We start from the raw sequence: 23,853 nt of genomic DNA, 5'->3' as shown, positions 1-23,853 counted from the left end.
TAAGTGGCACTGATATGAATACACAGCCATGAAACAATGGCCAAAATATGCTGGAAGATAGATTTGGGAGGTTACATATCCCATGAACACACTGTTTTGGCATTCATTACACATATTACACTACAGATATCTTTCCACACATGTCACATACCAACCTTCATTGACACATGTCAGTACACCATTTTCTGCATCATATATGCATGAGGAACCATATGTTACATGTGTAGGATAACATCATGGACCCTGAACCATACAACACACCACAGTGTGGGCACACATGCACTCAAATTGCCATGGGTTACATGAAATCAACCCAGCCATAGTCCACTGCATCCTTTGTGTACAATCTGTCAAGGGTATCACATGCATGAACATGTATTGGACATAGCCCATCATATCTAAAGTGATGTTGTTAAACGTACATTTGGAAATCAGACATGACATATAACAATGCGGTAGACCCACAATTATGTGTTACATCACATATGTACACTCCCAGTACACATGTGGTAACATGTATGTGGAAAAAGTCTACCAACACATGCACCTATGCAAACAATATCAGTCATCGCATGCATCACACACATACAAACATATGCAACACATTCCAATGTTACTGTTACATATATACGAATGCACATGCACACACACGTAGCCATATCATACATACATGCATCAACATTTTTCACGCAAACAGCAATACTCCACACTTCGCTAACCAATAAAATGATGTCTGGCCCCTGAGCATCAATCGCAAGTCGACAGGCCTTGTCCGCCTTCAAGGAAAAAATACCACGCATGACCGTCATGTGTAAAAAAAAAATGACACATACCAGAAAACGTGACGCACATGCCCAGGAAGTGAGGAAACAGGACTTCCTTGCTGCAAACACTGTACAGTGATTTCACTTTCAATTTCACTTTACAGTCTTTTTGTCTGTGATTGTGAGAGGGTGTGTGGAGCTGGCCAAGGAGTGAAGAGTTTTGTGCTGTGTCCTGTTGCTGTCCCGTCAATTTTGACATGTTTATTAGTCTTGTGTAGGGTGTTTGTCTTGGAGTAGCGTAGTCTGTTGGGGTAGTGTTTTATTATTTTTGAGGCTATTTCATTTGCAGTAGAGGAATAACTGCAATATGTCAGGGAAGGGGAGAGTGCAAATAATGAGTGGAGATGAACTAGGAGGGTTCATCTGGCTGGTCAAGTACTACCTCCCCTTGATGTTGAGTAGGAGTGGTGGGGTCATCCAGGGCTACCCAACGGAGGCACGGAAGCTGCGGTGGGGAAAGATGCATCACCACCTGTGGAGGATCTATGGTGTTGTGCCTATGGACCACCAAATAAAACACCATTGGGCAGACCACAGTGCACGAGAGGGAGATCTACTGGATCACCTGGTTATTTGGATTGGTTGACCAGCTGGTAGGTATCCCTTTTGCATTGCAACATCCTCATTTACATGTGCATGACAGTGGAACATATGGTTGACTGCAGCATGTTTTGTCAAGGGTCATGACAGAAAGATTAGTATCTAAAGCAAACAGCATTTAAGAGAGCTCAGCTGTGCACTGGGTACAGACAAATTGTACATTCCTCTTTCTGTACATTGTGTATCACATAGACCCCAGAAAGTTTCAAATAATAGGCAAACATGTACCATGGTGCAAGGGCACATGTTTCCTATGCACACAATTGCATGTCCATCATGGTTATTACAACTGTGTAAATGGGGTAATTAAAGTGAAAGTGATGGGAAATGTAACACAGGAGTATTGTTAGCCATGGGTGTGTGTGTGTGTCGAGAGTCATGTATGTGCAGTGACATGACAGTTACACAAATGTAAGCAGGAGTGATTGCCTCATGATGCTACATCTGTGTCTATTTTTTTGAAGATAATGTTGCCAATGGAGGCAACTATTACCTAACCATATGTCAAAAATTTGACAAGTGCAAGCATTGTAGCAGTGTGAAAGGCTGGTACGACATGACGGCAGAACCAGGCCTGAGAAATGCAAGTTGTGTATTTCTGCTGTAGGTGGCACCCAAAAAATATAGCCTTAACATCAACTTGGTGACACTGTTCCTTTTTTGGAGTCAACTTATATTTCTGCCTACGGCTGGTTGATTACATGACTGTTCCCCTGTCATCAAGAAGCCAATATCCACTTTGCACGTGTAGCATATTCATGTATGGTGTCAAACATGCCAAGTGCAACCATACTGACAGGGTTCCCAACATCAATGTCCTGACAAACACCATGGTGTGCCATTTGTTACATATGATACACACATGAGGGAGGTATGTGTTGGTGCTATGTGATTGAAAACAGGCATGCATCTGAGTGGTTGCCTGCTTTTTCACATAGATCAACTTCAAGAGTCAATGCTTAGCCAATGGCCAGTATCCTGTCCCCCTTTATTGTTATTTATGCATATCTGAAACATGTACATATGTCTGCCACCCAATCTGTGCATGATCTTATGTGATAACTATGAGCCACATATGTGAGAAACAGGTGCAGTACAGTGCTGTGCCAACATCCGCAGTACTGCGCTGTGCTGAATTTTAAACACAGGCCTTCCCTGTATTACCTAGAGTACAGGGCAGGCCTGCATCTTCACAGGCACATAACTCAGCAGCCTGCACCAACGCAAGCATACTTGGACCACAGTGCAAGTATGTCTGTGTTGAGGGAAGTGTCTATGTGTAGGTAGGTAGGTAGGTATAGACATAAACAGTCTACAATGCCAATATGCCACTTCTATGTGTGCTGCAGAATGCAGCCCACATAGTAGTGCTAAGACTTCAGTTATGTTATTTTGTAAATGCACAGGAAGGGACACCTATGTGCACATAAGCAAACATCCATGGCATTTTACCTCTACTGTGTGTGCCTTTAAATGGCACACACATATAAGAAGCAAGAAACAATGAAGTATTAATTCATTATTCAACTCTTTGCCATGCTTACACCAATCCTGGGCTGTTGTCATGCTTTTGGCGCTGGCAACAAGTAAGATGTCTTGAAAATCCTGGGTCAGAGTCAAAAGCCATTGGTGTTACAATGGGATGGTCACTTCAACAACCATTGTATGCCCCTCTGACGCAGAATACTGTGTCATGCTGTCCCATATGTACACAGAGGCTTTACACTACAAAAAGTAGCATAACAGCTCCTTCTACATATGGTGCAGTGAAAACATCACAGGAGCATCACAAAAAGTGACGCTCTGATGGTGCCAGTGCTGCTTTAACCTGGCCCTTTATCTTGCAGACAAAAATGTAATGTTTAGCAGTTGTTCAGTCCTAACACAAATATGACTTGCTTACAGTTTTCCATGCTCATAAATGTTTAAAAAAACACTGTGCTATGTGTTCCTGTCATGTCTTGCAGGTGGACCTCCACCTTACACAATTGGAGAGGTGTCCCAGTTTGAAGACCCCAGTGCAGCCAGTATGGGTCACCCTGTGTGTCACATGTGTCATTCCAGGGTTTTGTGTGAGAGGGCATGATGTGTTCAATGTAATGTTGAAATGGCATGTGTGACCAATTAGATAACATCATCTGAGTTAGGGTATTTACATCACGTCTGATGCAATGTTGAGGATGTAGATTAAGTTGATTTTTGCACAAGTGCCAGCCTGTGCTGCTATGGAATTGCGGTTGTAAAGGAAAAGGAAAGCATGCCCATATGCACAGTGATGTCAGTCAAGATATGTGTCAGAGGTGCTGTTTATCTGATTAGCATGCCTGTTGCCAACACATTTGTCACAGCACAATTTACAATACTGTGTGCCACACGTTGCTTTAAGTTACTCAGGACATGCTACAAATGATGTACATGTGTTGAGGTCTCTAGGAGGCTTACAAAAGAGACACTTACACCACCCGTGCCTCACTACTCTTCAGAAATTAAGTGAGGCAGCGGCCGTGCAAGGATCTTTATTGTGCTGGGCAACAGTCAGTTGAGTACACAATGAGAGTTAAACTCTGCTCCAGATGGATGTGGGACGTGTCTAAGGATTTTAGCAAACTAGATGCGTGCAGATTAACCACCATGATCTAACCATCATGATAATTGTGAGCGAGCTTGGTCACATCATGTGTGTATAGAATGTGGATGATGAGTATATACCTGATAATTAGGAGATGTAAAACATGTCCCGACGTATCAGGTAGCTCAATAAGAAGGAATACTGTTGCTGCACCCAATGCAGTGCCACTCTTCCTGTGCCCCTTAGGGCACCCTTACAGCCACCATTTGTGCACCGCATAAGACATTTTGCACACCATGCCTCAAGGTAGGGGCAATAGGTACAAATTCCGTAGACAATATAGAAGTACTGTTCAGGCTTAGGGCAAAAGATATTGGCACTAATCCTGAACTGTACATAGGGGCCCATTGTAAGCAACATTGTGCCCCCTTGTAACACCTGCTCTGAGCAGGTGTTAACCAATGGAAACATGAATAATGCATTAGAATTCCTTAGACTTCCCAATGCCATTTTTTCTAACCTCTACCAGGTGAAACCCACCTTGCATCCATGATGCCTGGCCAAGGCTCAACGTAGCGCAAGGGGTGTCAAAGTGGTGGAATGCATGCATTGCGCTAGTTTGTGACTATGGCACAGGGATTTGGGATTTGCTTGGCCTCTTGTTCCTCACAAATATGATGACACAAATATGGCACAAGGAGGCACTAATCCACTTACCTCTGGGCCATAATGGTCAACAATGGATAGCCATTAACCCAGTGACATGAACATGATACCGTAGATGGCTGGTAGGAAGTTTAGACTTGAATTGGTATGTGACATTGCTGTGGAATGTCTGGTGGACAACATGTGTCATCTGAGGATGATGTGTACATTGCATGTTTGTTCTACCTCTACCCAATGCAGTATTTGATGCCATGTTCTCCTCATGTTTTAGCTGCCACTATGACCACAGCACAGAAGCGTGCTTTTGATAAGAGGGCAGAGCATTTCTGCCACATAATGGAGGTACAGGCAGGGTACCATAAGATGGCCAGGAGATGTTGGCGGGAAAAATCATCAGGGGCTTGGCTTGCCTTTCCACATTCAGGACCTCCAAAACAGGCTGCAACAGTGCAGAGCACATCGTTCATGACATCACTGGTCAGGGGTGCCTCAGCTGGTCCAAACCCCTCCACATTGACAGCACCTATGGCTACACAGCCACTGCAACAGCCACCTGCAACAGCCACATCCTCAAACTTTGAGGCAGACATGAGTAGAGACACGGAAGCCATTATGGTGAGGTTGGACAAACTTGAGCAGGACAATGCTAGCAATTTCAAGTTGTTGAAATATTGCAAAAAGAAGCTGAAGAAGCTGTAATCATGTATATGCACAACCTCCCAGTTCCTTCCTATCTGTGCTTGTATTTTATAATTAGTTTTAGTGGGTTTTAGGTGGGTAGTGATAGGTTAGGTAACAGATTAGGTTAGTTGTAGGATATAGTAATTATAGTTGGGGGGTGGGTTTTAGTTTTTTTTTTTTTTTTAAGGGGTTGGCTGGGGATTATGTATGGGGCTCTGTTAAAAACAAATCCATTAATAAATTTAAAAAAATATATATTTGTTTAGGATACAGGTTAAGTTAGTACATGTGTAGTTTTAGTTAATGTTGTCCTACTCGTATCTTATCTCTTAAGGGGGGCAATGTTCAGTGTGTGGCGTTAAATGTGTAAGACAAGCTTAGATTAGGATAGATAGCTGTAGGGGTAAGTTTAGATACGTTAGTATAGGTTAGTGTAGGACAGTGTCTAAGTAAAGTTTAAATAAGGTGTCGTTTTCAAGCACCAATACATTCCTGTTAGTTGTAGACAATTAAGTGTCCATGTTGATTGAGTGTCTGGGGGTTCTCATGTCCAAGTTATAGAATGCCTTAGGGTATGCTTTCTGTATTGTTTAGACATGCATGACTATGTATGACTATGTGTTTCCCCTTTGGCCAAGGAGCTGTCATATTGGCTGCAATATGACATCAGCTACTCAATTTATTTTTCATCCCCAGTTCCTGACAATCACATTGTGCATGCATGCAAAATCTTTGACAGGTAAGAATGGAACATCAACTGTTATCGCTGAGGTCTGTCACAAATAATCTTGTAAATTGTAGCACCTATTACTTACCCTTATTTGGGGTACATATCCTGGCACACTGCCCGTCACTGATCAATTTTGCCTCTTCTGTTCCGCACATATTAGTTATACTGGTGCTCTCATCAGGGAAAATTCCAGACACTTGTTTCAGACCCATACATGCCATATGTCAACTTGCATGGATATCTGTTCAATACATGCAGTTGGTTCTAGCCCACAACACCATCAGTCACCTTTTTCATGTTATAGTCCTAGTGTGTCTTTGTGTCTGGCAGTAAGCCACACAAGTAATTAGGTTCTGTTCTAATTGACATAGCTTCACCCAATGCATACATTTAGATGAGTTGATGGATCACAGTAAAAGATGACATGATACATGAGATTTATTTACATGTGCAAGTGCATTTTCCAATGCAATACAAAATCCATTTCACAGACCCCATGAGAGATGCTTAGCCACTTACTGTACATTCAGAGTCCAAAGGTGAGGGATATGTCATGAGACATGGGTAGGAGAAGTGTGTGTTGGTAAGGAGGTATCCAAATTGACAATAGGTAGGAATTTAGATAATGACAGTCAAAAGCTGATACGTCAACAGTGGCTGATGAATAGAGCACATTGCCAGCTGTCACAAGACTGGCATGATCTTAAGCACAGAACTAAGGAGATTCTATCCATGTGGCACAGACTGGTGGTACTGGGTGGTTTTACTTGTGAATGTTGTTCCTTCCACATCTCCATCCTTTGATGTGTGGTGCCTCCTGTGCCATGGGTGGTGCTGTTCTTGAAGTTGAGGGGGCCACACACACCAGAGGATGGAGCTGTGGAATCAAACGTCCCAGCATCTGCCATTTGTGGGAGCACATAAGGCATCATTGCAACAAGGAGGAACCGCTGATTTGTCAACATCACAGCTACATCAAGGTGGCAGGCAGCCATGTTTTCCCTGAGCGAGGCCACTTCCTGCTGAATGGACTCCAGGACATTTTCTATTACCAAAGCCTGTTATCTATCATGCTGCTGCCACTTTAAGAGGAAAAGTGTTAATACTCTGCTTCATGACCCAAGCTACGTCAGCCAGGTACTGCTGGAGTCCACCTAGAGGGGAGTGGATGCCTCTTATTGAAGCTGAGTTGTCCTTATTTGGACTGAGACACCTCTGCACTTCCTCTAGGCTGCTTACCATGGTCTCCATCCCCACCTGCATCTGCTTGGCCAGCTCCCGCAGGACTTCTACCACTGTCCCCTGAAAGGTGATGTCTGGGTCCTCGGAGTAAAGGGCTGCTGCAGGACTGGTTGGTGCTATGTGTTAGTAGTTCATGTGGAGACCCCACAATGCTGAGTGTCCTCCATGCAACTGGAAGGGAACCTAGAACATCCTGGAGAGTGTCTTCATTGATGGACGGCAGCTGGTCATCCATGTCATCTGTGAAATCCAGGATAAGCAGGTTGGCAGGACGTAAGGCATTATCCTCTGCAATGAGATAGCGAAATGTAAATCTTTGACTGTTGTGGCTCCTGATATGGCTCATCATTTACTTGCCACTGGAGGCTCAGTGACATGTTACAGAACCCAGGATGTAGTTGTTAATGATGTGTTGCATTGTGGATCACACATGGGGCAACCTTTCAAGGTATTTTGTGCATTGATCCCACAATACCATATTTCTTGTAGGCCCCTTGCCCAATGGGGTCCTTTCTTCCTTTATTTCTTTATTTTTTCAAAAGGGGTGTGCGGCTTCTTTTAGTTGGTAAATTCTTAGTGACCTTTAATTTCACTTGTTCGTATGTTTCTTGATATTTTAGTAACCTGGCCTGCTTGTCCAGTATTGTTTTATCTATGGAGGGGAAGCACATATCCAAGAGGATATATCTGTACTCCAGATTCCATGGAGCAGGAGGGATCTCTTAATTCCAGAAGCTTCCAGGTATTAAGTCAATATTGGCCTAAAATTATAGTGATAATCCACCTCTGTGAAGGTGTAAAGTCTGATTTTCCCTCTCCATCCTAAATCTCTTTCAGAGCTAAAAAAAATACATCATGCACTTGCAGAGGAGGATCATAGATGTCATTCTAGAAGTCCTGACAGACACTCTAGAGAAAGAACTCTCTCACATGAGTCCAGATCTGTTTTGCCTGAGGAAGTACAAGGTCTAATTAAAGAGGTGGTTGCAAAGGCACTAAAGGAGAAAAGAAGCAAGAAAAAGAAAAAAATTAGAAATTTTCTCCTTCTTCAGATTCTGCAATTGCTGGCATTTACGTTCTCAGAAAAGAGATCTTTCAGGTGCTCGTTCATGTGCAACACAACCTGGGATTCCAGGAATTTGGGGATAAGCAACTTTTCCTGCAATGATCTTGACCATCTCCTCTCTCCATGCTGCTTCATGATAAAAGTAAGATCCTTATCTTGCATGAGTAGAAAGATTTGAAGCACTTAAGTCTTCATAGATTCTTACAATAGCTGCATAGCTATTGCTATATGCTAGTGGGTGAAGCAGAGAAAAATGGTCCTTATTCTATTAAAAGCGATGCTAAGCTGGTCACATTAATTGCTCACATATCGGTCAACCTGGAGGACCGTTCTTTCAAAGTATAGGTTGACAAGTCCATATAGACCAACAAAATTGATTCCTCTCAGATATCACCTGTAATTATACCAAGGCTGCAGGGTTGGGGATAGGTGCTTGTTTCCTGGCCAGGAGATACATGGTTGAGAGACTGGAAAGCTGAGGCAGCAGAAAAGATAGCTTGTTAAAAATCCTATTTCAAGCCATGAAATTGTTTGCGGACCAGATAGAACAGATGTGATGAAGGCATCCAAAAACATAAAGAGGTAAAAGTAGCTTTGCAAGAGACTATTATAACAGTAGGAAAAATGATGAAACTACAGATCCTCTTGAGGAAAGGGCTTCCAGCCAGAAGAAAGGAAGATAATTCTGAATCTTCCACTTGTTTAATTGGGAAAAAAGCAGCAGAGGCCCTGACTATTACAGAAATGAGATTTTTCCTGTTGGGGGCTTCTGGCAGTATTTTCTACAGGATTGGAAAAAGGGCATGTTCAGTCAGTGGGTTCTCAATATCACTGGGAGAGGAATGTGATAGAATTGGAATCCAAGCCAACATGCTTAGTAAGCATCCCTACTCCTATTCCAAGGAACAAAGAAAACACGTTTGCTTTATTGGAAGGAATTCTAACATTTGTGGACAAAAAAATCAATTCTGCTAGTTCCTGAAAATGATTGGGGTCAAAGATTCTACTTAAAGATTCTACTCCATCATTTTCGTGGTGAGAAAGCCTTCCATAAGGAATATTTGAGGTTTGCGGAAGGAGATAACTGTTATCGGTTTATAGTTCTCCCATTTGGATCAAGTCCATACCAAGGGTGTATACAAAAGTGCTTACACCATTAATAGGCATTTTACACATTGAGGGGTTTGCTTTGCAGCTCTATTCAAGCAATTGGTTTATCCATGTCAAATCAGAGGATTTCCTAAAAAAAGGAAAAGACAAAGGTTTGGAGATGTTGAAGCTACATGGGTTTCTGATAAACTGGGAAAATCTCAACTATCTCCTTCACAAAATCTTTAATTCAGAGAAGCATGGCTCGCTAAGGGCAACTGGCTTTTATCTCTTTCTTTGAGGAGACAACAGAATATGGATTAGAACCATACTCATCCAACATCCAGAGAATGGTTGAAAACTCAGGAACATGGCAGCTTCCATTTTTCTTGCCCTTGGGCAAGGTGTCACCTCAATTTGTTTGTCAACCATTTTCTCAGCTTTGGTCTCCAGCATCACACCAGTTGGAGAGGAAGTTGTTCCTTTCCATTATGGACAGGAAAGAATTGGAATGGTGGTTGAATACAGCACATTTGTTAGAGGGTTTTCACTTGAATACTCTGTCCTGGGCAATCATAACAAGAGATGCCAGCAAGGAGGATGGGGAGTCTGAATTGGTTCCCAAACAGTCCAGGCAAGGTGGTCCCTTCTGGGCAGAGGAAATCTTCCAATTACAGGGTCTAGAGGGCAGTCGAGCGTGGTCTCTGACATTCCTTTCTGGCAATAGAGAATACATTTGTTTTGTTTGGAACAGACAGTATGTAAAACAATGCTTACTTGAACAAACAGGGGAGTACAAGATAATGGTCTATGACATATTGTGCAGTTCACATCTTTCAATGGTCAGATAATCATTTGATGCAGGTTTCAGAATGTTTGCAGACTGTACACATTTCTTGCTTCTACATTTTTATTTGAGAGCAAATGAGGAAGCTTGGAGTGTGGATGCCCTTTCTTGTCTCTGGCTCAGAGGAACATTGTATACATTTTCCCTTTTCTCTCTGTTATCAAAATGTCTGATCAAATTGACTTTGTAGATATCTTAATGATTCTGATTGTTCCATCCTAGGCCTACTCTTCCTAATTTCCTCTCATAGTGAAGATGAAGGTGGGGCAGGAATGGTTACCTCCCATCCACCTAAATCTGTTATTTTGTTCACAGATATCCCATATAGTCCTTCGTCATCTTCAGTTAATGGTTTGGAAGTTGAGAGGTGAGTTTAAGCCTCAGAAGGATGGGTACTCCTGACAATTTGGCAGTTGCCATCCAAGCCACTAGGACAAAAGCCACCAGAAAGTCTTTTTCCCATCACATGGTGTATTTTTCTTAATAGTTTGCAGCCAGCCAGTTAGACTCTTTACATTGTTCAAATGTTTTGAGGCTTCAGTTTCCTCAGGATGGATTTGATCTTAGTCCTAATGTAGCGACTTTGAAGTTGCGCTGGGTTGCTTTAAAGGCTTTCAGAGAAAATTGGGCAGATGTTTACCACTGTAAAGTTTTTGCATGTAGATTGTCTAAGGATTTCTATAACATAAGACTAGAAACTAAGCATTCACTACCATCTTGGGGTTTCTTAATAGTGATGTAAGTTTTGAAATCTTATTCGTTTGAGCCCTTAAAGTCTTCTGAGTTGAAGATGAAGGCATCTTCTCAATTATAAGGGGTTTATGCAGTTGTCCCTGTGCTTGCTTGTTGGTTGGCATATGGCAGCAGGCTGGTAACGCAAGCCATTGTGCTATGAGTGGTAATGCTGGAAGGGTTAATTTGTGTATAGGTTAGTGGATATAGATAGTCATTTATAAAGGGAGTGGAAGGCATTGTTAGTTTCAAGACGTGTGAAGTCTCTGGGGGTAAAGTGGATTGAGGAGACAGTCCTCTGCGGTTCTCCCCATAGTGGTGATATGTACTTCCAACATTCATTTTTGGAATAGATTGAAGACAACATTTCATTCACATTTGCATGGATGTGAGCAACATTTTCTGAACATGAGCTGTCAGAGCATTAATGCGGCCAATCATCATTCATTTTAGGTTGATATTTTTTTTGTTGGTTATTTTTTGTCTACATGTACCTCTTGGTGGCTAAGATCAGGGTGGCTTCTGGAGTCCAGGGTCATGTAGCTAGACATTTATTTGCCTTTGTCCGTAGCTACCTTACTCATCATGTGTTTGCCTGTCATTTTTTGTGAGCATGTGCATGAGTGAGACACTTGATCATTGTGTTTTGTTCTGCAACTTTTAAAAGTATTTTGGAAGATCAATTGATGTTGCCTTGAGCTATTGGTAGTTTGGATATTTTTAAAGTGTATTGTTTTGTTTTATATTGCTGTGTTCTGGGGATGAGTAAGGGCCAGACATTTTTAGGTCCATGCAATTGTTTAATCCTTTGCCTGCAATGTGATATGATGTTTTGGAAGGGAGGAGGCTACAGAGACAGTTTAGGTCAACCAAACTCTTTGCTTCCCATTCCTCCTTCCTTGCTGGCATTTCGGTGAACACCATTTTGTGCTCCCAGTGAGAGTTAGAGGCAGTGTGTGTGTGTGTGTGTGTGTGCATGCGTGTGTGTTGGCCATTTTGTTTTTCTTCTCCTGGCCACATTTTCACTGGTCATGCAATGACCTCCGTTTTTTCGAGCCAGAGAGGGTTTGAGTGCAGTGGTCATTTTTTGCCTCCGTCTTTGCTGGTAATGTTGTTGTGATAAGCAACCACCATTTTGCGGAGCCAGTGGGTGCTTCAATCATTTTTTCCACTTTTAAAAATGTTTTTCTAGTAACGTTGGTAGAAGAAGCCCACATAATTTTGTAATTTTATCTTTTGCCCTACCATGTATTATTTTAATTAATTTATTGATTTTTGTCTGCCTCTACTTGCAAATGGATCCCAGTAGCCCTGAGGGGCATCAGTTATTTTTTGATTACTTTATTTGATTTTTGCCTACCTCTCGTTGCCTCCCAAATGGGTCCCATGTGTCATGAGGGACACAAGCCATTAGTTAATTGCATTTATTCTAGTTTTGTCTGCCTCCCCCGGCTTCCGTAGGGCCCCCAGGATACCTGGAGAGACACCAGCTATTGTTTAAATGATGTGTTAATTTCTTGCCTGTATCTTTAGGGCCCCATGGGCCCTGTTGGGACATCAGCTATCATTTAATTATTATATTAAATTTTTGTCTTCCTTTTCCTGCCTCCCATAGAGTCAACATGGGCCCTGGTGAGACACCAGGTATTATTTAATTAATGTATTCAACTGTTGGCTGCCTCCCTTAGCATCCCAATGGGCCCTGAAGGAACACCAGCTCTTATTTAATTAACTTATTCATTTTTTACCTGCTTCTCACTGGGCCCCTATGGGCCCTGGAGGGACACCAACTATTATCTAACTAATTATTCATTTTTTTAATTTTGCCTGTCTTGTTTGACTTCCAAAGGTTTCACATGAGCCCTGGTAGGACCCAAATGATTATTTGATTAATTTGTTAAATGTTTACCTCTGTTGTGCCCGACTCCTATAGGGTCATATTGTCCCTGGATGGATACCAAATATTTTTCTATTAATTCCCTTGGGCACTGGAGGGAAACCAGCTTAGTTTTTCATGTGTGATATCTGGCAAGAAATAAAGTAAGCTCATACATGGGTACAGTATATGTGATGAGTGATGATGTCTTATAATACATTTACCAGATTGTCCAAGTCTCACTGACTTCTTGCTTCATTTATATTCCCTGCACATGCATAAGACATCATACACTATACTGAGACACCTGCAAATTAGATGACAGTAACACCAGAGCCTTCTGCTAAGTGCTCTTGCTTCTGTTAAGTGCCTACTCATTCCAAAAGTAAAAGAGATGACCTTAAAGAAGAAGATTGCTGTAAAGTAAGTGGCCATTGAGGAGAAGTCTGTTGCCACTGGTACCACTGGCAATAATCCTCCTTATTTTATCATGAACATGACATACCTTTTGTACCTTTCTCTGCGTATGAAGAGGCAGGGAGAAGGATCACTGATGGATCAGTGGTACACTACCAAAACCAAATCCCATGTCTCTCAGCACCACAGTGGTTGTAGTCATAGGGACTTTCAGTGAGTCTGAAATCAATTTGTCTCTGCAACAAAACATCCAACATTTAAAATCAGAGGTCTGTTTTCTCAAAAAGACCACCTGCCTGCATCCGTTGGCCAAAGGTGCTGACAGTAGATCATGGAACAGCAAAGTGCATCTCATAGCCCTTTCCTGACAAGGCAGAAGGATGGGATATAGAACGCTTTGTTGAGGGGCTCCTGAGAGAGCTCCCAGGACAACTTTCACAGCACTTTGTAGTGGAGAGAGTACACAAAGTTCCAAGTGCCCCACCGAAACTGGGTGCGTGGCCCAGACCGGTCATCACTTATATCCTCAAATTCAAGGACCGAGACACAATCCTGCATACGCCAGACAGCATGGCCACATACCGTTTGAAAACCATGCAGTGACAGTGTTCCCCTGCAACTCACAAGAAGTCCAGGCCAAGCACAAACCCTTTGACAAAGCTAAAGCATAACTATCACAGCACAATGTACAATACAGGATGCTATTTTTGACAAAACCGAAAATCCTAGCAGAAGGAAAATCTATGTTCTTTAAGGCACCTGCTGAGATTGGGGACTGGCTGCAGTACTGGTGCCTGGTAGATAATTGAAAATAGCTGGTGGAGAAAACCTCACGGCGTACATTGAGGTCTCAGGCACTGGAAGTGGGGTGCTTGCAGGGCAATGCCAGTTCGATAAGGAAGACAATTCACACGCACTACAACACGCAGATGGGGAGGAGCGGGACTTTACATGAACTGAGTAAATCTGGGAAGAGGCTGGAACTAACAAGACCACTTTTTTTGCTGATTACCTTATGCTCAATAAGCTGAACTGTAGCAATTATTACTGTTGCAAAAATATGTTTGTGTATTAATGGTTTTGGTAAGTGGACAACAGACATCTCAGACATTTAGGCAGCAGGGAGTTCCAAACCTACAGCAAATGGGTGGGAGTTTGGGGCGAAGGAGCCTCGCTGAAACATTGTGTTGTGTTTCAGTTCTTAGTACCATTCTAATGAATGTATGGCTCTGGACATTCTGGAGACGGCAGTTACCGGCTCCTCTCCAGTGTGGCTGGATGCTAGGTCGTGTTGCCGAATAAACATATATTTGGATACCACTACGTGAGGGATATCTTCATTGTACTCACCACAATTTTGGCGACGAGGGTCACAGGAACACAGCGGCGTGACCTAGGTCAGCCTAGAGCACCGATCCTCTCCTAACGGATTCGGAGCGGATCATGGACGGACCTCGCAACCTGTTGCGATTTGGGCCCAGACCTGTTTCAACTGATCTCGACTGCCAGCATCTGGTCGCTCCCGCCTTCACTAGCAGTGCGAGAGCACTCTCCCAGAGGAAAGGAGGAAGAGTCAACCGGTCTTGACTACCGGCATCGATTTGGCACCAGTTCATAGCTGCCTTCTCCTCACTGGCTTAGAGGAGAGGAAGAGGCGGTGCCTTCCATTCCTCTGCACCCTGACTGGGTGCAGAGCGCTCTAATTGGTCAAGCGTTACAAGCTCATTTCTTCTGTAGGAGGAGCCGGCACCCGCAGAGAGCGCATCCTATCGAAGGAAAGAGGAAGTGGTACAGTCACGGTGTTGGAGTGCTGAGTCTTTGTTTCTTTAAGCGTGTTCCATTGGTGACTCGTTTATAACTTTTGGATGTTGTATGTCAACTTCTGTATCGGCTACCTAAACTCTCTTCTTTTGGGACTCACTGTGAGTTATTACATTTTCACTTTCTTTGTTTAGCAGTTTACTGTTGCAATGGCTACTCAGACCTAACCCTAAGACTATGCTGAATGCATAGAGGGCATAGAGGGTGGACACTTCTACATGGTTCGATCTAAAGGATTAGCCTTATCCCCATACCTGGACACAGTATCAGGAGTCCGCCTGCCTTGTAGGTGGCAATCCTCGTGGAGTTGTTAGGTTAGCACCAGCAGAGCTACATTTTGAACACAGCATTCATCCCAGGATGATAGTGAATGGAATACTCTTTGCATCTTCCAGGTAAGTACACCATTTATATAATAAGGACATACTCTTTTGGAAACATAGCTCTGGTGCAATGCTGTGTCTAGATGTTAGAATCTGTCTCATGAACATACAACACAGAAGCTAGGATATTATTTTAATTTTTCCTAGCCTTGACCAGAAAGTACTGAATGCATGTTGTGCACAGGCTAACAAAACAAGGAACTCGTACCATGTATTCCTAGAAGAATATCAGGTGAGAAATATGTGCAAAATGTCATTACTAAAAGCAGTGCAGCCAAAACATACAAAATATGAATTAAGAAAAGAAGCTACAAAATAGGGGGAACTAACTCACGTCCAAAAAGTCCTCATGACACCCTCCCCTTGCCAGTGAAAAAAAAAGATTCTAAAATTGGAGGCGTCCATGAGGTCACACGTATTTTAGTGGTAATGGAATCTTTGTTGGATCCAGCATCTGTAAACGAAAGAACCACAAGAGCCTCAGTGAGTATGCTTAAGGAACAGACATGATCAAGGGCCTCAGCCTCCATCGAGGAAGTAGCATATTGGCAATGCCCACAGTGGGTGAGCCAAAAGGAGGGAATCCTGGAGCCGTAGCATCTGTATCCATGTAAGATGGCTCATAAAAGACATATTGAAGCACTTGTAGTCTTATAGGACTGCTTGGTAAATGAACTCTCAATGGGAACATTAGCAGATTCATGTCCGTAGATAGTACCAATTGCGTTGCAAGACACATACACAGTGCACACTTAAAAGGGTACCAAGGACAGCGGACACAGGCTGCACACAGTAAAAACATACTGCCCAGAGAAACAAAGTTATCATTTAGGTCCTCCAAGAAAGATATGCCAAAGTATGGTATCATGCATTCCTGACACAGCTGGATGTGGAGTTGTTCCATCACAATCTGGCTTAGAGACAGAACATCCATTGCACAACAGAAAAAGTAGTAACATATTATCACCAATTAAGAGCACAAGTGATATGCCTCCAAATACACTTGAAAACAAGGAGTGTATAAAAGATGGAATTTGTGCTGATAAAACCAGACCTAATCACCTTAAAAAAGTGTGCAACACCCACAGTATCGGAAGCTTTAAAAATGTGACTCACAAGGTCACCAAAGTGTCTTGGAAAGTTGGTGTTTAAAAGCGACTGCATTTCAGAGGATGACCTTGCAACTTGCAATTCAAAGGTTTTTCAGGCAGATATAAGCGCCACATGTTTTTGAGACAATAGTGCTTTAAATCTGCTTTAAATCTGCTCAACTTGTCGAAGTTAACATTAAATGTTGGAATGGAATGTCACAAGCTAACCACCCTAATCTCATCCGTGGGGAGGAACAAGTATGTTACCATAGCAGGTCACTATTTGAGAAACAGACACCACATATAGGGCACCTGCTCTCATCTCACAAGAGCCGTAATCATTCAGCATCAAGTAACTTCTGTTCAAAAGTAACTGAAACACTGGGTGAATCAAGGTGACAAGAGTTCCCTTCAAGTAGCATGCCAAATTTGCCACAGGCACCTTGCATACTCCGTGCAATGTAACCTGTTCGCAAATCATTGAGTGGCTTACAGAGGTTTTACAATCACTTCCACTAAGAAAGACTTTTTTTCCCTGCTCATACATTTATAATCAAAAGATAATTCCCAGACCTTTTGTGCAAAACTTACCCCTAAAGCCACAAATCTGCATACCCCAAATAGTTTCAAACATGAACTGAAATGTGGCAATTGGCAAATACATAACTCCATGTATTAGCCATAATCCTGATGGTGTTTCGGCCACTGTGAAAGGCAACTTTTCTAACTTCTCTCTGTTAAGCATTGTGTATGTTGCATCCTTTTTGACAATTATCTGCTGTTTGCATTTTAAATCAAAAGGGAATAACAACTCTTTTGTATTCATGTACTTCCAGGGCACATGGCTCAATTTTAGAACTTGCAATTACCAATTCAACTGCACTATATATCGGAGCTGATTCTGTCCATGCTGTTAAAAATGTCTTTTTGAATGATGTCAGAAGATACAGGCCCTCATTATAACATTGATGGTCAGCTGACCGCCATGCTGGTGATGGCGGTAGTACTGTCGCCAGGCTGGTGGTGAAGACCAACAAATTATGACCATAGCAGTGATCCCTCCCATAGACAGCCAATGTACCACCTGAACCAGCAGTGTTGTCCGTCCACTGACCACGGCAGTAGCCATCTTCAGGCTGGCTGAAGGCAATGACCTGCTCACCCTATTATGACATAGCAGCCCACCAGGATTTCTGGGGCGGGACCACAGCCACCAAAAGCCTGGTGGAAACACATCATATAAAAGAAGACACTCACCGCCAGGGACACAGGGGAGTCCGCAGCCGCCATGAAACCTGAACTAGAAGTGCTGCCGATGCTGTGCCGTGTGATGGCAGTCCAGGAGCAGCAACGCTGACGAAGATGACAATGGTGAACACAGCTGCCCAGCACACAAGGGAGGAAGGGGAGAGTGACACACACACACAACACACACCATACACACATACCACACACCAAGAACTCTCAAGAGAAATCCTACACCAACATAAGCCATGAGTAAAGAAAGCCAGGACACATACCTTTGGTGCAACCTCTGTAATTCGGTAGACCTGCACCCACAACTGAAGAGCCAACTATATACAAATGGCCATTGGCCAGTCCAATGTTAAGCAAAAGCCACAGGGCAATGTCCAAGGCCCAACTTGACTCCTGACAGTCCAAGTCACTCCACTGGGCAGGGGTGGGGGTGTTGGGGTTTAGGGGGTTCTTGGGTGGGGGGGCTCCTTGGACATGGGTTTGGGAGGGGGCAGGTCATTGCCTCATTGTTTGGGGATGGAGGTGGTTGCTTGGGGCGGGGGGCTTGAGTGCCACTCTTGTGCCCATTAGTGGCAGGTAAAGCTTCAGGTGGAGGAACAGGAGTGGCCTTGGAGCTGGAGGTAATGGCCTAGGGGAGAGGGATCTTCCTCTTACGGTCAGGACGGGGGGAGGAGAGAAGAGGTCAATGCGCCAAAAGAAAAGTTTCTTAGGTCCAATGGGGTGGGTGGTGAGAGCATGTTTGGGAGAGGAGGTAGAGTGAGTGGTTGTAGGAGGAGTAGGTGTGCTGGACTTGAGTGCAGATGCATGGACAGTGTGCATGTGTGAGGTAGATTGCTATTGACTGTCTAAGTGGGAGCTTTTATGTGTATTGGGGGCAGACAGGGTGGGAAAGGACAAACAGGACTTGTGTATATGCTGTTGCAGTGTTTGCAAGTGAGGGGTGTGGTGCATGAGGTTGTGATTGTGATGGTGGTGACTGCGCATGTGGTGAATGGGGTGCTAGTCTGCGTGTTTGCTGTTGTGGTGACTGTGGGCAAGGCTATACAGGTGGTAGGATCTGGGACTGATGATGCAGTGTGTGCAGGTGTGTGTGTTGATGTGACTGTGAGGGAGGATGGAGAGACAGTGGAGGCAGTGGCTGTTTTTGCATATGCTTCTGTGTGTTGTGTGTGAGTGCTTGTGGAGTGAAGTGGGGTGCCTGAGCTTGTCTGTGCAAGTCCTGTCTGTTGTTTTGTGTGCATGCTTGTCTGACTGTGCGTGGGATGGGTTGGCAGAGGGGGATTTGGGACTGGGAATAGGTAGTTGGAGTGGGGCAGAAGAACCAGGGACACTGGCTGCCGTCAAAGAGGAGGCCAGAGGCTGAAACAATCTATGTAGGGCAGCCAAGCCACTGTGAATGCCCTCCATGGAGGCATTGCATTGCTGCATCTGGGATCACTATGGTTGACTGCCCTACAGAGATGGATCTCAGGAGGTCAATAGCCTCCTCAGTGAGGGCAGCAGGGCTGACTGGGGCAGGGCTTGAGGTGGCTGGGGTGAAAGAGACGCTCACCCTCCTCGGTGAGCAGACACAGGCAACTGGGTGGGGGGGCTTCTGGGAGGGCGGTGCTGGTATGGGTTGGCAAAAGATGTAGTAGCTGGGGTGGTCCCAGAGAGGTCCGCCACCACCAGGGAGCTTCCATCAAAGGAGGAATCTGAGTCAGGTGTTGTTACTCCAGTCTCCTCCGTGGTGCTCACCTTGCCCTCCAACCCACTGGTCCCCTCGCTGTCTGTGCTCTCCTCCTCCTGGGTCCTGTGGACTGCAGCTCCCCCACTTGCTGGTGCCCCTGCTCCTTCGCCATATTATGCTAATGCACGCAAGGACAGGATGAGAAAAGGATAGAAGGTGGGGGAGAAAGAAAGGGAGCACAGGGTCAATCACAGCAACAACAGCATATATGGCATACATATCAAAATCACTCACTGGGACTAACACTGTGAAGTATGGACCACAATGACAAACCATTACCTGGGTACAACAGCAGTATATAACCCAAACACTACCATCTGCACACCTACTGAGATTCACTAAGCCATGTCTGCCATGGTACTCTATCTACTTACCAATACCAAATATACATACCACCCTACATTGCTGAGCAAGACCCCAAAAGAATAGCTAAATAGCATATTGGGGCATCCACTGACTAGAACATTTCACCCAAACCCCATGGCAGGCAACAAAAATAAATACTACACAGTCTATATTGATCCCTTTGTGGCTGCTGTGCAGCCCTCTATTGTCCATCCAACTCAGGATTGGCCACCACAAGTATGTGGGCCATTAGGGGGGTCAGGGTCTGACGGGCACCCCTCCCTCATTGGGAGGCCATCCCCAGCTGGGCCTCCACAGTCTTCTGGGTCCAGCGTCTCAAGTCCTCCCACCATTTCCTGGAGTGGGGGCTCTGCTGGCTATGGACCCCCAGGTTCCACACGTCCTTGGCAATGGAACACCACAACCCTTTCCTCTGATGGGTGCTGACCTGCAGAGGAGACACAGGCAGGAAGACACAATGAACTCAACAATCCATTATGTAACAGGAATGGCTTACATACTGGAGAGATCCCACATTATGCACACACATGACCCGTACATCTGCATGCACATTGCATGCAGCCAAACGCACCCCAAAGACACACTGCCAGCACACGAATACATCTTCATGCAGCCATGTTGCATCCAACGTACCCATGATGTACTCACCTGTTGGTCTGGAGGCCCTTACAACTGCCCATACAGGGGTAGGACCCCATCCACAAGCTTCTCCAACTCCTCCGATGCGAAGGCTAGGGCCCTTTCCCCTGTAGCTCGGGCCATCGCGGGTTCCAGACACAGGACACAGCAACAGATGCAGTGGAGGCGTTGAACTGTAGAGAGTCAGGAATCAAGTGAAGTGGTACAGAGAAAATGGTGGTCACGTCCTCAGTGGTGAACACTGTCACTGCCGGCGTAAATCATCATGGGTTCCTGTGCTCCAGAGAGCTCCATGTTAGCCAATGAGGAGTTATACAGCAGTGCAGACCGCCTTCCACCATGATGCCAGACACCGGCCGAGTGAAGTCACTTCCACCTGTCCCCGCATACAGGACAGGTAGTTGTCATTTCTAATGCTGGTACTTATGTTGGACAATTTAATGTGCGTCATTGGTATCGATTGTACAGACCAAGACAATTCCAGTCTGCTACATACATACATGCTCTGTGTAGTGTGATATTGTGTATCCATACTTCCTGTAGTCACACACATCTCATGGAGGAGGCAAGCACCGATGTACAGACCCCTAGTGGACCTGGCTTCACTGGAGGACAGGCACATCATACTCACCTATCGTCTGGACAGGGCCACAATTACTGAGCTATGTGAACAATTGGAGCCAAATCTGAATCCTGCTATCCATAGCACTACAGCAATACCCCCTGCAGTACAGGTACTGTCAGTGCTCTACTTCCTGGCAAGTGGTTCATTCCAGGTGACGGCGGGCTTGGCTTCAGGAATGTCACAGCCAATGTTTTTTATTGTGCTTGGAAGGGTTTTGGCTGCCTTGCTCAAACACGTGTGCAGATAACATCTCATTCCCACAGAGTGAAGATTTACCCACTGTGAAGGCTGGTTCCTGCGCCACGGGACACATACCACATGTGACTTGGGCCATTGATAGGACCCATATTGCCTTGGTCCCTACCAGGGCAAATTAGCAGGTCTACAGAACTAGGAAGAGTGACCACTCTCTAAATGTCCAAATGTTGTGTATTGCTGATCAACACATCTCCCACATCACTGCCAAATTTCCTGGATCTGTGCATGATGCCTATGTATTGAGGTATAGCAGCATCCCACAGATTATGGCATGACTACAGAGGCACAGAGTGTGGCTCATTGTTGTGCTTGAGTCTTCACACAATGTATGCCAGTGTATGTCAACTGGAGTTGTACTCCATGCCATTGTACATGAGTGCTGTGTGTCCCTCACTACTTCCATGCGACTCTAGCTACCCAAACCTTTTCTGGCTGTTGACCCCAGTGGGGACAGGGGCAGAAAATTGGTACAATGAAGCACATGGCCGTACTAGGAGAGTTGTGGAACGCACATTTGGTCTACTGAAAGCCAGGTTCTGGTGCCTCCATTTAACAGGTAAATCCCTATGCTACATCCCTAAGAAGGTCTGTCAGATAGTGGTGGCTTGCTACAAGCTGCACGATTTGGCCCTCAGAAGCCATGTGCCACACCTCCAGGAGTAAGGGGGAGAAAATGCACCTATGGCAGCAGAGGACTCTGAAGACAGCGATGTGGATGAGGAGGAGGAGGATGTGGACAACAGGACACATATCATACAGCAGTACTTCCAATGGCACTTAAGTAAGACTGTACTTCTGTTCATATCTCTATTTCAGTTAAGTGATGTGTGCCTACTGTGTTGTGCCAAGCAATACCTTTACTTTCCAATTGACTGTCACTTATGCTTTCCCTTTTTACAGATGTTGGTGTGGTCACAACTGTGTACTGATGTGATGACTACAGACTGCGTAATCACATTTGATGGATGGATTCGCACATTACAGGACATTTGTGCAGGCTAATGCAGTTAAGTACATTGCAAAGTGTTCTATGATAAAGCACAGATAATCCAGTTGTGTTCAAGGGTGTTTATTTGAGTGACATAAAGGAATGGATAGTGCAATAGAGTGTGGTGATGGTGGACAAAAACTTCAGTCTCGTGGCCCAGTAGGTATGTACCACAGGTCCAGTGTCCATGGGGCTATACAAAAAAGAGCATTGACAGTCCAAAGTGAACAAGGTGACTCAGTGGCACACAAGGGGAACATTCTGGAGGAGCTCTTTTCCTGGCGGTGGTCTGGGTCTTGGCAACAGTCTCTGGTGTCTGTCTAGATCACAGGGAACGTTTGTGGGGTGGTTCACCTTCTGCACGGGGGGGTTGCTGGTGGCCTGTGGGTGGTGTTGCAGGTCCTCCTGTCCACTAGCTGCAGCAGATGTTGATGGCTGCTGGGTGGAGTGGCTAATGGAAGTGGGCTGCTGGTATGCTTTGTTCTCCCGCATGGTATTGACCATGTCACCCAGCACCCCTACAATGGAGGCCATGTTGGCGTTTTGGACCTGCAGCTGCTGCATTACCTCCTGCTGGTGTACCCCCTTCAGCCGCTGGTTCTCCTGCATAATGGTGATCACCTGGCCCACTGACAAAAAGATGGATGCACAGTTCCACGGTAAGTGTGGCTCTTCTCTGCCAATTCGGGGAGGAGTCAGTTGGTCCCTGTGAGTGTTCAAAATTGGGAACAAGAGCCCTCACTCACCTTTCGGTGACATGCTTCATAATCGGGCCTTGTTCCTTGTCAGACCTGCACTGCAATGCCTGAAGGGCCCTCAAGGGGGCTCTTTGCAGAGATTTTTTAGGAATATTTGCAAAGTAGTGAATGCGATAATGTAGGATTGGTGAAACTAAACTTAAAATTGACTAATGGAAACCAAATGATAGATCTTTATTGTAAATGTGAACCCCTGTCAAGGTTAAAAACAAACAAGGTGAGGAAAAAGTAAGAGTAAAAACTATATTCCCCATCTCATATATTGTATTGTGTGTTAAATGCCCTACCCTCTAGGGATTGACTTATAGAGGACAGTGTTGGTAGTCCCTACACTTCCTATCATGAAATGGTCAACATGTTTCTCGCTGTGCTAGTCATAGGGATCTAAGTGTGATTCATCAGGACCTAGAAAAATGAGACATAACTAATCCTCACTGTCATGTTAGACTATGTGGTCAATCTCAAAGCACATATTGTTGCCTCATTGTGTGTATGTATCAACAGGATCCTAAGGAATATTAGGTAAGAGCCTAAGGAATCAACAAATTTGGAGCTATATGTACACATCTGTAAAAGTGGTGCCATCTTGGTAAATTTTA

Source organism: Pleurodeles waltl, chromosome 11 (genome assembly GCF_031143425.1).
Source record: "Pleurodeles waltl isolate 20211129_DDA chromosome 11, aPleWal1.hap1.20221129, whole genome shotgun sequence".
NCBI classification, from domain to species: domain Eukaryota; kingdom Metazoa; phylum Chordata; class Amphibia; order Caudata; family Salamandridae; genus Pleurodeles; species Pleurodeles waltl.
This window is presented reverse-complemented; position numbering follows the sequence as displayed.